Source organism: Phyllobates terribilis, unplaced genomic scaffold, assembly GCF_046119375.1.
Source record: "Phyllobates terribilis strain yellow unplaced genomic scaffold, ASM4611937v1 Scaffold_5491__1_contigs__length_51322, whole genome shotgun sequence".
Lineage (NCBI taxonomy): Eukaryota > Metazoa > Chordata > Amphibia > Anura > Dendrobatidae > Phyllobates > Phyllobates terribilis.
Genome location: NW_027368238.1, coordinates 1 through 15,591, shown reverse-complemented (window position 1 = coordinate 15,591; position 15,591 = coordinate 1). Strand labels below are relative to the sequence as shown.

General features: G+C 33.1%; 2 pseudogenes; both read left to right on the top strand.

Annotated features, from left to right (window-relative positions):
• Positions 1-1,198, top strand: part of LOC141250236 (uncharacterized) — a 36,390-nt pseudogene extending 35,192 nt beyond the window's left edge.
• Positions 1,199-1,281: 83 nt separating this feature from the next.
• LOC141250235 (uncharacterized) lies at positions 1,282-9,303 on the top strand (annotated as a pseudogene).
• Positions 9,304-15,591: the final 6,288 nt, after the last annotated feature.

The window sequence follows — 15,591 nt, the reverse complement described above, 5'->3', positions numbered from 1 at the left end:
GACCACTTGGGGGAGAATCTCAAAGACAAGGAAACCATTGGAAATTACTGAAATTAAGCTATTGAACTAAACAAATACTTAAACTTACTAATTAAGAAATTAGTTATGCAGGGACTTAATGCCCCGATTAAACGAAATTTAGTTAGCATCTGCATGCATTTTTCTTGGTAGGTTTTTCACGCGTAATAACTCATATTTTATTATCTCACCAATCTTTTCTTGTATTCAACAGATGATTACAAACAACTTCGAAGATTACCCTGAGCACCATCTGAAATTCTTCTCTCTCCTACGAGCCATTTCCACTCACTGTTTTCCAGCTTTGATTCGTTTGTCACCTCAGGTTAGGATTTGAAACTTAATATGAACTAATGTGGTGCATTATATTTTCCAGCTTTTTTATTACTGTTCTTCAGACAATCGATTTTTTACAATGAATTGGCTTCTTGATGCAGCAACTGAAACTTGTCATGGATCCATCATCTGGGCTTTCCATCACACAGGGGAATATTGCTGAAACTAGGTTGAATCTTCTGTTAGAAATGCTCAAGAACTTTCAGGTACTACAAACACAATTAGCCTTTGTTCAATAGTGGGGAGGTTTATATATGTTTGCCTTAAATGAGCTGTGGACTAGGTTTTGAATTTCTGCAACCAGTTCAACAGGACATACTTCATGACCATTGAGCAAGAAATTTTTGCTGTATTGACTGATACATTCCACAAACCTAGTTTCAAGTTGCACGTTTTGGTGTTGCAGCATTTGTTTGGCCTGGTAATATAGATCTTGAATTTACTTTTTCTATCTAAAAAAATAGATCCTAAATTGTTTTCCAATCATCATTTTGTACTCTTTGTTTTTTTTCAGGTACAATCTAGTGCATTAACAGAGCCTCTATGGAATGCAGCTACTGCTTCATATCTGTATTCAAACAATGATGTAGTTGTTCGTGGAAGTACAGGAAAACTGCTTAGTTCATCATTTTCGAATATGGCAGCTGCTGAGGTATAATTTTATAATAGAAAAATGTTATTTGATTCAGAAATATTGTAACCTATTTTTTAAATATTTCACCAACCTTTTTCAGGACACAATTTTTGAATGGACTCTTTGAATCAACAGGAAAATAACATAAGGGATTTCTTGGTCCAGTCAAAAGAATTCTCAGCTCAGGTACTATCTCTATATATGGAATAAAGTTATTTTCTTCTCTGTATAATAGTTTGCAAAATCCATTATGACTTTTTATGCTCAATTCTTTATCTCCATATATACTTTTTATGCTCAATCCTTTGCCTATTGCCCAAAGGGATGGGATGAGAAATCATATATCTGATGTCATTGTACTGGTTTGGGAATATACTAATTTTTTCTAGAGATGGCTTCTGTTTTTGTTGTATTTTTTATTTTATTTTCCAAGCTTAAATACTCATCATGTGGTAATCTTTGCATAGCTTTCAAGGAACGAGTTTTCTTTCAGAAAGGAAAGGCTTTACGTTAACAAAATAAATGTTATACTAGTCTAGGTAGCCATTTCTTTTTTATTATTGGTAACATTGCAGAACATGTAGCACTTTACTAGTGATGGTATGTATATATAAATGTTTCTAGTATTACAGATTCGCTTCATAACGAGCATCTTCTCAAGTAATTTTTTTCTCTCTTTATAATTATAAAAATTTGTTGTTGTGGTAGCAAGGTACTAAGGTTGCCCAAAGTATGTGTTTACATATGTTTTGTTTACAGTCGCTCATACTTCCTTATATTTTTAACTTGCTAGATCTTGAAGCATGACTGGCCAGATAAATGGCAGAGTTTTATCCCTGACCTTGTTGCTGCTGCCAAAACAAGTGAAACCATTTGTGAGAATTGCATGGTCATATTGAAAGTACATATCATGCCCCTTCTTCTTTTATTATCAATCTCTGTATGATTTTTTTTGCAATGTGGCTTATTCTCACTTTTACTATGCTACTACGAAGCTAGGAGGTTTTTGATTTTTCAAGAGGAGAAATGACTCAGCAGAAGATTAAAGAGCTTAAACAGTCACTAAATAGGTAATCCAAACTTATCCCTTGCGATGCACCATCTTTTTCATTGAATTCTCACCTGCACCTTTTTTATGAACAGAAGAGTTGATTTTTTTCTTAGTTTCCTAGTCAAAGCTTATATTATGAGTATCCTACTCAGTCTTTCTCTTTCCTAATGGAGAGAGGTGTAAATGATTACTGTTGTAATATCCAAATTGGTCTTTTTTGCTACCTTTGCAGTGAGTTTCAACTCATTCACGAGTTATGCCGCTACGTACTGTCAGCATCTCAGCGTGCTGATTTAATTCGAACTACTTTTGCCGCCCTTCATTCTTTCCTTTCATGGATTCATGTGGGCTATATATTTGGATCACAACTAGTCAGTATTTTATATCATTTTATGGTTTACTTTAAATACATTGAAGTTGCTCATATATGATTTATTTACCATCGAGACTTGTTGCTACATTCATTTTGCAGGAAATTTTTTTGAACTTCTTTCCTGCTCCTCCATACAGAAATCTGACCCTTCAATGCTTAACTGAGATATCTCCTGTTCTATAGGGTGCTCTGTTCTTTCTTAGGTTTTCCTTGGGCCTTAACATTGTTCTGTTGTACGCTCTCTACAGGTTGCATCGTTGACTATCGGCGATATCTACAGTGCCCTGTATGTTAAGATGTATGACATATTCATGCTTCAGTTACAGGTAAACATTGTACACTTCTATGAATTTGTAATATTCTGCAGCTTAGATTTAATTAATTTAATTAAGATTTCCATATATAGAGTTTACAATTATTAGTGGGGTTTAGTGCTATAGTTGGTAGACTCGTTGTCTTAACTTTAGTCAGGCATTTCATTTCAATGGATAGGACTATTCTTTGTGTTCATCATTCAAGTTTTTATCAAGAATATATGGCGAATGGTGAAGGTTTACTGTGCTTTAAGATTCTTATTGCATAGTACCTGAGGTTGAGATTCTAGTCATTAGTGGATTCTGTCAATATATATATATATACACTATGTCTTGTAAGACCTTTTATATGTCATCTTTATATCTGTTTTTCTTTGCAATCCTTGACTGTATTTTTGTTACTCTGTCATGCAGACTATCCTTCCAGGAAATACAAACATACCTGATGCTTATACAAATGGATCATCAGATGAGCAGGTATGTATCTCTAGTTTTACAGTGTTTTGGTTATAGCTGTAATTATTTCTTATATAATCTTCTCTTACTTGCAGGCTTTTATCCAGAAATTGGTATCCTTTTTATTGTTTTTTTCAAGGTGAATAATTCTACTTTCAAAGTAGTTGCTAATTTCTTTTTATATATTTTGTAATCACACATCACTTTTGATTTCTTCGTAGTACTTGAAATATTTTTTTTAACTTTGGTAGTATCTTTGCTATTCTGATTGCTGTCCTAAGTACAAGCTCCTATTTGTACATGCAGAAGCACATCCGGATCCTGGATTCATGTCAAGAAAATGTAGCTGCTATGTTGATGGGTCTTGAGTATCTAGTTAACATACCATATGTGGATGACACTGAGATTTTCAAGGTTAAGTGACCTTTATGGTGTTTAGATTATACTCATCAACATGTTTTCTTGGACTACTGGAACTCTCTGGTCTTGAAACTGCTTGAGGCTCATCAAAATGCTGACACCCTGCTATAACTGGAAACATGATGGGACTGCAGGTTTGTATTGTATTTTTTTTGCCCTTGTACTGTCTTTGAAAGTCATGGAGATTATATATTAAATTAATTGAATATTATTTTGATTTTGTTTGGTTTCTATCGATTTGGGTCTCAGGGGAAGCGTATGGTTTCTTATGGAAAGTGTATCTCTCTCTATTATGTTGTTTTTTCTTATGTTGGTTGGAGATTTAGCTAATCTGATTTATTTGGTTCCTTTTGTCAGCATGTATAATGTTTGTTTCCTCTTTATATGTATTGACAGACACCTTTTCTCCCCGAAATGGTTGATGGCATGGGATCACAGCTGCTGCAACGAAGGCAACTGATTGCTACTAATATGTTGATTTGCCGAATGGCAAAGCCAGAGGAGGTTTTGATTGTTGATGAAAATGGGAATATTGTCCGTGAGACAAAGGAGGATAACGATGTTCTAGTGCCATATAAGGTAACAACTTTCTGCTGCTACTTAATTATTGAGTTATGCTTTTCGACCTATTCAAATTGATTAATCAGATGTATAATAAAATAGGAAATTTAATTCAGTATTTTAATAAAAGAATTAATCAAAATATCGGAAATCCAAGATTCTACAAGATTTGATCATTAAAAAAAATCTTAAGAATCAATAATATATATTAAAATAGGAAAACATAATTAATAAAATAATTAATTTTCGGTTAAGATGGTAATTCTTGTTCTGGTGCAATGTAAATTTGTAAGAAATACTAGGTAGGTAGTGTTAGCTGGGCAATTATTGTAGTGCTGACTCATTATTTTTTTCTGTACAAAGTGTTGCCTGTTAATGTTTCTTAGCTCATGGTTGATACCTATAACCAGAAATGAATTGGGAAGCACTCTATATCACCAGTTTTAGTTGAAACATCTTGTTGCCTAATAGAATTCTGTTGCAGATTATGTGGGAAGCAGTAGTCTGTTTTTAACACATCTGGACCGTTATGACATTGAAAAGCAGGTAGATTTTCTAATCTACATAATGGTCATTATAGTTTTCAGCTCTATAATGTGGACATTTTTCTAATCTACATAATGGTCATTTTCAACTCTATAATATGGACATATTTTTTTATTTTGTCAAAAACAAGTTTTCGTGCTGGCTGCAGATGATATCTTATGATGTGTTCTCCCTTAAACAACAGATATTGAGAAAGTTAAGCAAGAAGCTAAATGGTGAGGATTGGTCATGGAATAACTTGAATACATTGTGCTGGGCATTAGGATCTATATCTGGATCAATGTTGGATGAGCAGGTACTTGTTACTGACTTTATATAGTTCAAGTGAAAATTGGTTTATGTGATATTTATATAAATTGGGTGACTGCATTTCCTAATAATGATTGTATTTTTTCATGCTTCTCCTTGTTTTATGGAAACCAGCTTCCTTGTGCTTTATTAGATAATTCTACTCTGTCCTTGAGTAGAATATTTGTTAATGTATCAAGGTTCTGATTTATATTTATATGATGTCTGAAAATCGGAAGAATATTACACCTCAACTTAATTAGAAAGAGCTCCACCCAGTTTATGTCAGAAAAAAACGTTTTCAGAGATTAATCGCGCAAACCACACATAGATACCATGTTGCTGAGTGCAGATGATGCACCTCATCAAATTCTTTCATTGTATGAATCTGTATGCCCTCTGTTTCTAATAAAAAACCACAATGAGTAAAGCTTCTGTTTGTCTTACCAATATTATTCTCCATTTCAGGTTGGTCATATGATTTATGCAGAATCTGACCTTCTAAAGAGAGATGATTATCTGCGGAGAGTTAAGGAGATGCCTAATCAGGTGCTTTATCGTCATGTTAATATAATCACTTCGGTTGTATTTGAGCAGTTTCTTTACTTATGCCCCTCCTGGTTATACAGAGATGGGCAGAAACAATTGGGAAAGCACTTCAAAGCGTGGATGTTTTGCAGAACCCAGATGTAATCAAGGCTGTACTTAGTATAATCAGGTAAATGACTAGTCTACCACATCCTATGATTTTGTGATTTTTTTTGCATATGTTGTGTTGAGAAAGCACTTTTTTCAGTTATTGCTGTAAAATTATAGACTGAAATCATCTGAAACTCCCTGTCTCCCTCCATTAGATGTATAATTTTTTCCATTCAATTAACATAAGAAAAACTATAGTACCTTTAGTTAATTTAGTTGTTAATCATAGGAAATGAAGGTTAGATGTTACAACCGGGGTTGACACTCGAATTTGCCTGCATAGAGCATTTCTCTTCTACTTGTGTTGTGTATTATTGAATTATTGAAACTCTGCTTGTTTGTGAACGATCTATTACTTGGGTTCTTGAATTCGTATGTAATATTGCCTCCTCACAGACCAAAACAAGTGCTGCAGCTTCACATGGAACATGCTTACTTTATATCCCAGAACGTTACAAGTAATAAACATCTATATAATTTAACACCAAGTTTTTATGTTATCTTCACATTTTATGTATCTAATACCTACTTTATATCCGACAGAATGTATGTTGAACTCATATCAAGTAATATTGCTCAAGGGGGCCTTATGCTTTCAAAGACTTCATTTGTTAAGCTTTTGCGGTATGGTACCTCCCCACATGTGAAATTTTCGCTAGTTATTTTTTGTAATGCTTTAACACTCAATTATTTATTTATCTTATTACAGGTCAATGAAAAGAGAGACACTTAAGCTTGTTGAAAGATTTCTAGAAAAAGGCTGAAGACCAACCACATATAGGAACACAATTCATCCCTCCTATAATGGACCTTGTGCTCAGTGACTATGCTAGAAATGTTCCTGATGCTAGAGAATCAGAAGTGCTATCACTTTTTGCAACTATAATAAACAAGTATACAATTTCTACAATTTCCTTCTCTGCAGATAATTTGGTGTAAATTGTCTAAATGTTTTTTATTTCACTGATCTTTCTGTAGATACAAAGTTGCAAGTTGCAATGATTGAAGATGTGCCTCGTATATTAGTGGCGTGTTCCAGTGCACATTAAAGGTGAATTTTAAACTCTTTCATTTATACTCTTATTTTGTAAGGTTGCATTGGAGATTGTTTCTGAATCAATCAATTGCTGTAATTGAACACATGAAATTATTGTATTATTGTGGTAACCACTTGGGGGAGATCTCAAGACAAGGAAACCACTGGAAAATTACTGAAACTAAGCTATTGAACTAAACAAATACTTAAACTTACTAATTAAGAAATTAGTTATGCAGGGACTTAATGCCCTGATTAAACAAAATTTAGTTAGCATCTGCATGCGTTTTTTCTTTGTAGGTTTTTCACGCGTAACAACTCATATTTTATTATCTCACCAATCTTTTCTTGTATTCAACAGATGATTACAAACAACTTCGAAGAATACCCTGAGCACCGTCTGAAATTCTTCTCTCTTCTACGAGCCATTTCTACTCACTGTTTTCCAGCTTTGATTCGTTTGTCCTCTCAGGTTAGGATTTGAGACTTAATATGAACTAATGTGGTGCATTATATTTTCCAGCTTTTTATTACTCTTTTTCAGACAATCGAATTTTCACAATGAATTGGTTTCTTGATGCAGCAACTGAAACTTGTCATGGACTCCTTCATCTGGGCTTTCCATCATACAGGGGAATATTGCTGAAACTAGGTTGAATTTTCTGTTAGAAATGCTCAAGAACTTTCAGGTACTACAAACACAATTAGCCTTTGTTCAATAGTGGGGAGGTTTATTTATGTTTGCCTTAAATGAGCTGTTGACTCTTGACCAGGTTTACTATTGAGCAACAAATTGTTGATGTATTAACTGATACATTGCACAAACCAAGTTTCAAGTTGCAGGTTTTGGTGTTGCAACATTTGTTTTGTCTGGTAATATAGATCATGATTTTATGTTTTCTACCCAAAATTTAGATCTAAATTGTTGTCCAATCATCATCATGTACTTCTTTTTCCAGGTACAATCTGGTGCACTAATAGAGCCTCTATGCGATTTAGCTACTGCTTCATATATCACAGCTCCTTGTGGAGATAAGTTGCTTTACTCTCTTCTTTGTTTCTTTCTTTCTTTTTGTGCTTCATTTTTAATTGGCCATTTGTTTCTCCTCTCTTCAGGCTGATCCTGGATGGGGAAGACCCTCCATGGAAGAGTAAGATAACTCACAGCTCCTTGTGGCCATTTGTTTCTTATCTTGTGTTATCTTGTGTTTTCTTTGTATTTTGCGAACTTGTTTTGAGCTCCTTGCGAGCCTGTGTATGTAATGTGTTTTTGATTTGTCCATATCTTATGGTTTTTGCATGTTCCTTTTGATTCTGTTATTCGTAGTTCTCCACGTGATCATCCGCTTGCCCTTTTGGCTACTTATGCCAACATTGTAGTGAAAAATGCAAGCATGAGGGGGTCGGGTGGGAACATTTTAACTTTGAGAGTGAGGAGTACATAGAAACCAGGGTTGATAAAATAGATAATGCAGAGAAATCAATGCATGTTTCAACCAAAATTCATAAACTTCATGTATTTTTTGTTAAAATTAATGCATTTTTAATACAAAATTCACACTATTTTTTTTTGAAGTTTTAACAAAATTAATGCATTTTGTGATAAAATTCATTTACTTTATTATAAGGTTCATTTGTTTTTTAACAAAATTCATACGCTTGACAAAACTTATTTACTTTAATCAACTTCATGCATTTTACATAAAAATTATTATATTTTTTAACAAAAATCTTGCTCTTTACTTTAAATATTTGTTTTTTTCTTAAACCCCAGCATTTTTTAGAAATATTTAGGCACTTGTTAATAGAATTGAAGCACTTTTTAGTTTCGTAAAGTTCATGCATTTTATACTAAGATTTATGCACTTTTGAACAAAAATCATGCACATTATTGTTAAAATCATGCACTGTTTAGCAAAATTCGTATACTTTACATTAAATTCATGGACTTTACTGTAGAATTCATGTACTTGACACTTAAATTCTTGTATTTTCTAACAAAATTTTGTATTTTAAAATTCATGCATTTTTATTAAAATTCATGCACTTTACATTAATATTCATTTATTTTACTTTAAAATGCATGCTTAATTGAAGAAATCATGCATTTAATGCTAACACTAACCATTGACTAAGAGTGTTGACAACTATTGACCACATGCATGAAAATAATGCATTAATGCAGAGAATTATAACACTTTTTTAACAAAAATTCATTCTTTTTATATTAATTCATGCACTTTTAACCAAATTTTTTTTACTTTATATAAAAACTTATGCATTTTACAATAAAGATCATATATTTTATTGTAAAATTCATGCATTAACAAAATTTATGCACTTTACAATATTTTAAATCAAAATCCATGCATTTTAAAATATAACTATTATAATATTTTTAAGAATCATGCACTCTGTTTTAAAATTAATGCACTTTTTTTTATCAAAATTTGTGTACTTTATATCAAAAATCATTGACTTTCTTGTAAAATTTATGCACTTTTAACTAAAATTCATGTACTTTTAACCATAATTCATGTACTTTTAATCTAGACTTATGCCTTTATATGAAATTCCTGAACTTTTTAACAAAAACCATACACTTTATTATAAAACTTATATACTTTTATAGAAAATTCATTCACTTTATCATAAAACTCATGCATTTTTTAGTAAATTTATTTACAAAATTCATACACTCATGCACTTTATTGTTGACCATTAACATTAAATTTATGCAGTTTAGTAAAATTCATGTACTTTATATTAAATTTATGCATATTTAACAAAAATCAAGCACTTTACGCTAAAGCTCCCACACTTTTTGGCAAAAATTATAAACTTTTAGCAAAACTTAGCACTTTATGACTTATGTATTTTGCTTTTAAAATTCATGTATTTTATAACAAAATCCATTTGCTTTGTAGCAAAACTTTTGCATTTAACATTCAAAACCCATACAATGTTAAACAAAATTCATGCAACTCCTGCACGTTTTAACAAACATCATGCACTTTATGACTTATGTATTTTACTTTTAAACTCATGTACTCTAACAAAACATCATGCACTTTCAGAACTCATACAATTTTAAACAAAATCCATGCAATTCCTGCACTTTTTAACAAACATCATACACTTTAATGTAAAACTCATAAACTTTTTTTTTTACCAAAAATCACACTTTACCGTAAAATTCATACGCTTTTTAGCAAAATTCATACACTTTATACTAAAACTCCTACCCTTTTTAACAAATAAATATGCACTTTTTAGCAAATCTCATGCACTTTATAATAAAACTCATGTATTTTACATTAAAATTCATGCACTTTTTAGCAAAATTCTTGCTCTTTACACTAAATTTCATGTACTTTTAACCAAAACTCGTGCTAAAATTCCTTCACTTTTTACCAAAAATCTTGCACTTTCCTGCAAAAATCATGCACTTTGCACTAAAACTCATGTACTTTACTGTAACACTCATGCACTTTTTAGCAAAATTCTTTAACTAATGCTTATAACCATGCACTAATGTGTACAAATCATACAATAATGATAACACACCAAACATGCACGAAATGAAAGAAATTATTAGCTAACACCAACCATTGATCGACAATGCTCAATCCTAGCTATTGAATTAGGATGTATTCTTATTTATCATTTTAATGATTATTTTCATGCAAACCGGATCCTACATTAAGAGATAAAATGTATTGCACATCAAGCATCCATAATGTATACTCTTTTGACTCATGAAACCAACTTTGATAATTGTGCATGTCAAGATAACTTCTTCTAAAGAAATATTTTATGAATATATATATATTTAGGTTCTAGTAAAACGACCTCTTCTAGTAAAACAATAGTAATATTCTAGAGCGTTGTATTAGAGTAAAATATAAGATTAAGATTAAATCAATTATTTTATGATTTAAAAAAAAAGACAGTAAATTAAAAAATATCTACCAGAATTCCCCTTTTCTAGGTATTTACTACATTTTCTAATTTTAAAAACAGTAAATTAAAACATTTATTTTCAGATGTTAAAAACAAGTTATTTTCTGATTCAGAAAAGTAAAATAAAGAACACGAAAATCATTACTCGAAATGCGAAAATCATTACTCAGAATTGTGATTTTTTTGTGTGAAAATCATTTACTAGAGTCACGAAAATTGATTTACAACTACGATATTCGAATTTGGGTTAACTCAAACTAGGATGAAATCGAAAACATAAAAAGAGATTAAGAATATCCATGAACACTTTTCGAACATTGCTGATTGACTTTGAAATAAATAAATTTGATTTTTAACAAGTATTACAAACAATGAATACTGAAACTACGATCCCGAATATCTCTTAAAAAATCATGAAAATTACAAGGATTTACTCGAAAAATATACCTTCGATGTGGTAGCAATCTAAATTTTTTGACTTTGAATTGATTTTTGGGAAAAACACAGTTGAAAATCAACGTGAAGACCATAATATGGGAACAAAAGTAAATCGTTATCATACAACAAATGATCGAAAAAATGCATCTTTATGGATCTTGCAAAATATGCAACAATATGGAAACAACAAGTATTGAATCGCGAAAAATATACGACAAATATTGAAACCTGTATGGTAACTAGAAAAAACGCATCTTCATGGATCTTGCAAAAATTGTAATCCCTGAACGAAGAAACTCTTGGACGATGAAGCAGAAAAAATCTTTAATGAATTTTCTAATAGAAAATATAATTAGGAGAGCGTTGTTGAAGAAGAGAAAGTAAAAAAGTAGATATTATTTTGATTTCTATCCTTTTTTCCCTCTCTATATTCTCTCTAATTTTTTGAATTAATTTTCTTTTAATCAATTTAATTATTCTAATCAAATCCAGCCCCTCCATTTTCTTCAATCTGATGGTTCAGATTAGTACTATCGTTTTACCACAAAAACCGTGTTACCAAAACCCCTCTCTCTCTATATATAAATAGATCTAATGCACGTAATAAATGATCGAAATAACAATAATATGCAAAACAACTTGAACAAAAATAATTTAAGTAACTTAAAATATTATCGGTTTATGCATGTTATATATACTATGTAATAAAGACATGAGCATATCCATGACCAACAAAAAATATACTAAAATATATGTAGTAAAAGTCAATTAATTGTGTAGGTAGAATATAAGTATAAATTACTCAAGATATTCTTAAATTCCAAACCAGTATAATGTGTTAAAACTAATTGATTGCATAACAACATACAACTATGAAAAGTTATTAAAATAAGAATTTACTTGTACTAAAAATCGCACTAGAAGACATCTTCTGATTATCGTCCTATGATTGAGACTTAACCGCTTTTTGACTTCTGTTCCCAATGCATGCTCCCTCTGCGTCTTCTCCTATGAAGATTTATCCCATATTTTCTTCTATTTTCCATTTACTTTACGAATGATTTCTATGTTTCAGAATCGAATCCACCACATCTAGTACATTCCCAATTACGGTTCCTTTCAGTCTGACTTCGACGACTTCCTCAACCGCAATACTATCATATTTCGTCACCCTTCTGGAAATCATCTGCCCGCCGACATGGAATTTTTTCAGTACTCCAACTAGAAAATGGATTTGATGAATGATTCCGCTGCACATAAGCACCCAAATGTACAAATGGCTAAGAAGAACCAAATTTGTTGGAGAAAGCCCCCTCCTGGATGGATTAAGATCAATTTCGATGCATCTGTTTCTCCATCTGAGGACAGCTACATTGCATGTATCTCTTTTTTTGTTAAAATGTAAATAATATAAATGGCATGTCCCAAAAAGGGAATTCAAATCACAAACAGTCCAAGAGCACACATGGAATAACACACAGGCTATCCATACTGTGCTAAATAATCATCAGAATTAGTGTCCAAGTGCCGAGATAACCATAGTCATAGGAAACATGTCATAAAGAAGTCTAAAAACATGAATGCTAATCTGTCTAACAATGACCTCAACCGGACTTCGGTTGTGCTAAAAAATAAGCGCATTCCGTGCCTGCCAAACCAAGTAAACCGTCGCCGAGAGCGCAAACGTCTGAGCCCTAGCGAGAATTCCTCCACCATGTGCATGTGCGCGCAGCCAGACCATAGTACTACGGATAGAAGTGCAAGAGTGAGGGATGCAAAACCTGGTACAAAGCGCTTGCCAGACGCTCATGTTTAAATGTTTCCATAGCTAGTTAATATAGTACTAGAAGATGATTATTAAGAATATTTTGTAAATAAAGTTATTAGAAAATTCTATACAAATTATCAGATGACTTAATCCACATTTCATTTTATATTATAGGTATTACATATTTCATATTTACAGTTCTTGGAAAATTCTATACAAATTATTAGATGACTTAGTTCACATATGTCATTTTAACATATAGGTGATTCCTTGCTAAATTCTATACTAATATTAGTGAAGTCTTATAATTTCGCAGTTTAATAATTCTTCGTACCTTGGTGACTTTGGTTACTCATACAATATTGAAGAACCACCAAGACATTCATCCTATGTAGGGGAATACGGGTATAGTTACAACGATCAAGAACCTCAAAGACATTCATCCTATGTAGGAGAATATGGGTATAGTTACAACGTTCAAGAACCTCAAAGACATTCATCATATGTAAGTAATCCTGGGCAACCCGATGAACCATTTGCCGGGTCTTTTAGTGAGTACATGCAACATACGATAGGAGATGATGTTGGTGGTTCCCAACCCAATGACGACATTCAATTTGGATTTCCTCCTCTAAGCCCCCACCCAACCTTCCCTGGTACTGCTCCCGAGGTTCAGTCAAGAGACTACACGGAAGATTTTTGCAACGACTTAGTTTAGAAAACTAAGAAAGAGGCAATTCAATGGGCGAAAGATGTAGCAATCAAACTGAACTTTGTTCTCAAAGTTGGACGTACACAATCGTCTTCATTTTTTAAAATGGGTTATGTTGCGCTTCGTTTCATTAGGGAAAGGAAGGACCCTCCAAAAAAGACCCCGAAAAGACGTCGAAGACTGGCCGTTGTGATTGCCAATTTGGTCTTGATTTGCACGAGGGACCAAGAGGAGAATGGAGGATGAAAGTAAAAGAAAGCAAACACAACCATTCTATTGGAGAGCATCTCATCGGGGTTCCTTTAGCAAGGAGACTAAAAGAAGAGCAATTGGTCAAGGTGAGAGACATGCTTGACAGTCATTGCAGGCCCCATAGTATTATGACCGAATTGAACAAGAATCCAAACAACTATACTATAAAGAAGCAGTTGTACAACACAATCTACAAAATCCGTAATCAGAAAAAAAGAGAAAAGGACCGTTGTCCAAGAGTTTTTTTACAGATGCAAAGAGAATCGGTATTTTTTAGAGTATAGGATAAATCCAAGCACCAACGAGCTTCAAGATGTGTTATTTGCGCATCCAGAATGCATGGACCTTCTAAGGGCATTCCCATACATCGTCGTGCTTGATTGTACATACAGTGTTATCCGGTAAGCGTAAGACTTATTTCATGTATTTACTTTTATTATACATCATGTACTTATATAATGCATTATATTTTAGGTCAAACAATCTGTTTTTGGAGATAATCGGCGTCACCAACTCTGGTAAAAATTTCAGCATTGCTGGTTGTTTCCTAACCGGTGAGACAAACGACCCATATATATGGGCCATACAACAGCTGAAGGAACTTTATCGTCTAGTAGATAGGGCGCCAATTTGTTTGGTGACGGATAGAGAACAGGCGTTGATAAACGCAATGGATAGCTTGTTGCCAGACGTAAAGTTCATATTGTGCAAGCGTCACATAAAGAAGAATATAGAAGCACATGCACTCAAGACATTCAAAGACAAAGAAATAGCAAGTGCGTTTAGTTCTGCATATTATGGGCTATTCAATAAAAAACTTATGGAGGACCATATAAGAAGACTAAGGAAGGACCCAATGATGAGCCAAGCCCCAGGCCCATGACAAGATCAAGGGCAAAGAAGCTTAGAAGTGACCTTACAACTCTCATTGGCAAGGTAACTTCTGGCTTAGCTATGGATGAGCACAGGATAATGTGGTGCCCAAACCAGTTCTATGCCTTAGAGGAGGCATCCCCCAACACATTTGATATTGTGGAAGTGACCAACAAAGGTCATCTATCTAGCTAGATTTCCCTTTCAAAATCAGTGTTTGTATGATTTGGTATTTTGACACTTAGCCAATTTTAGGCTGAATCCGGGTAGATGTTTTGTATGGGCCCTTAGCTCCTTGGTCACACATGATCTCAAGAGGATGTCTAAGGATAAAATGGACTTCTTCCTTTCTAGTTTTAGGTAGTAAAAGTCCGGACCATGTCTCGGCTATTTAAGGGTCCAAAATCAGTTTGTAATGACAGTTTTTGCCAATTTGAAGCTATTGAATGTGTGTTTGTTTTCTTCATCATAGTGAGACTCTATGATCAATTGAAGGCCGGGCCTTTGTGTGTTACTGGAGGCTCAAAGTGTGGAGAGTGTAATCTTGAGATGGGAACCATTTTCATTCCCTTTTGAAGCCGCCTCTAGGTGCTATTGACTCAAGGTTCATGTGTGTCTAGTTGTATGTTCTAGGGTCTTATCGCCGGCCTATTGTGTCAAGGTTCAGTCCAAGGTGCCTTAGGTATATTTGGTAGATATGGTTCTTGAATTAAAACCTATCTAAGTCGTAGTTGAGTCTAGGTTAGTTTCCATTTGAAGTCATTTGTTGAGTCTAGTCTAGTTTTGCTTCATTTGTTCATTGTTGTTTTTGAATTCTGTTTTGTGTCTTCTAACCATTTGAGTGATTTTTTGT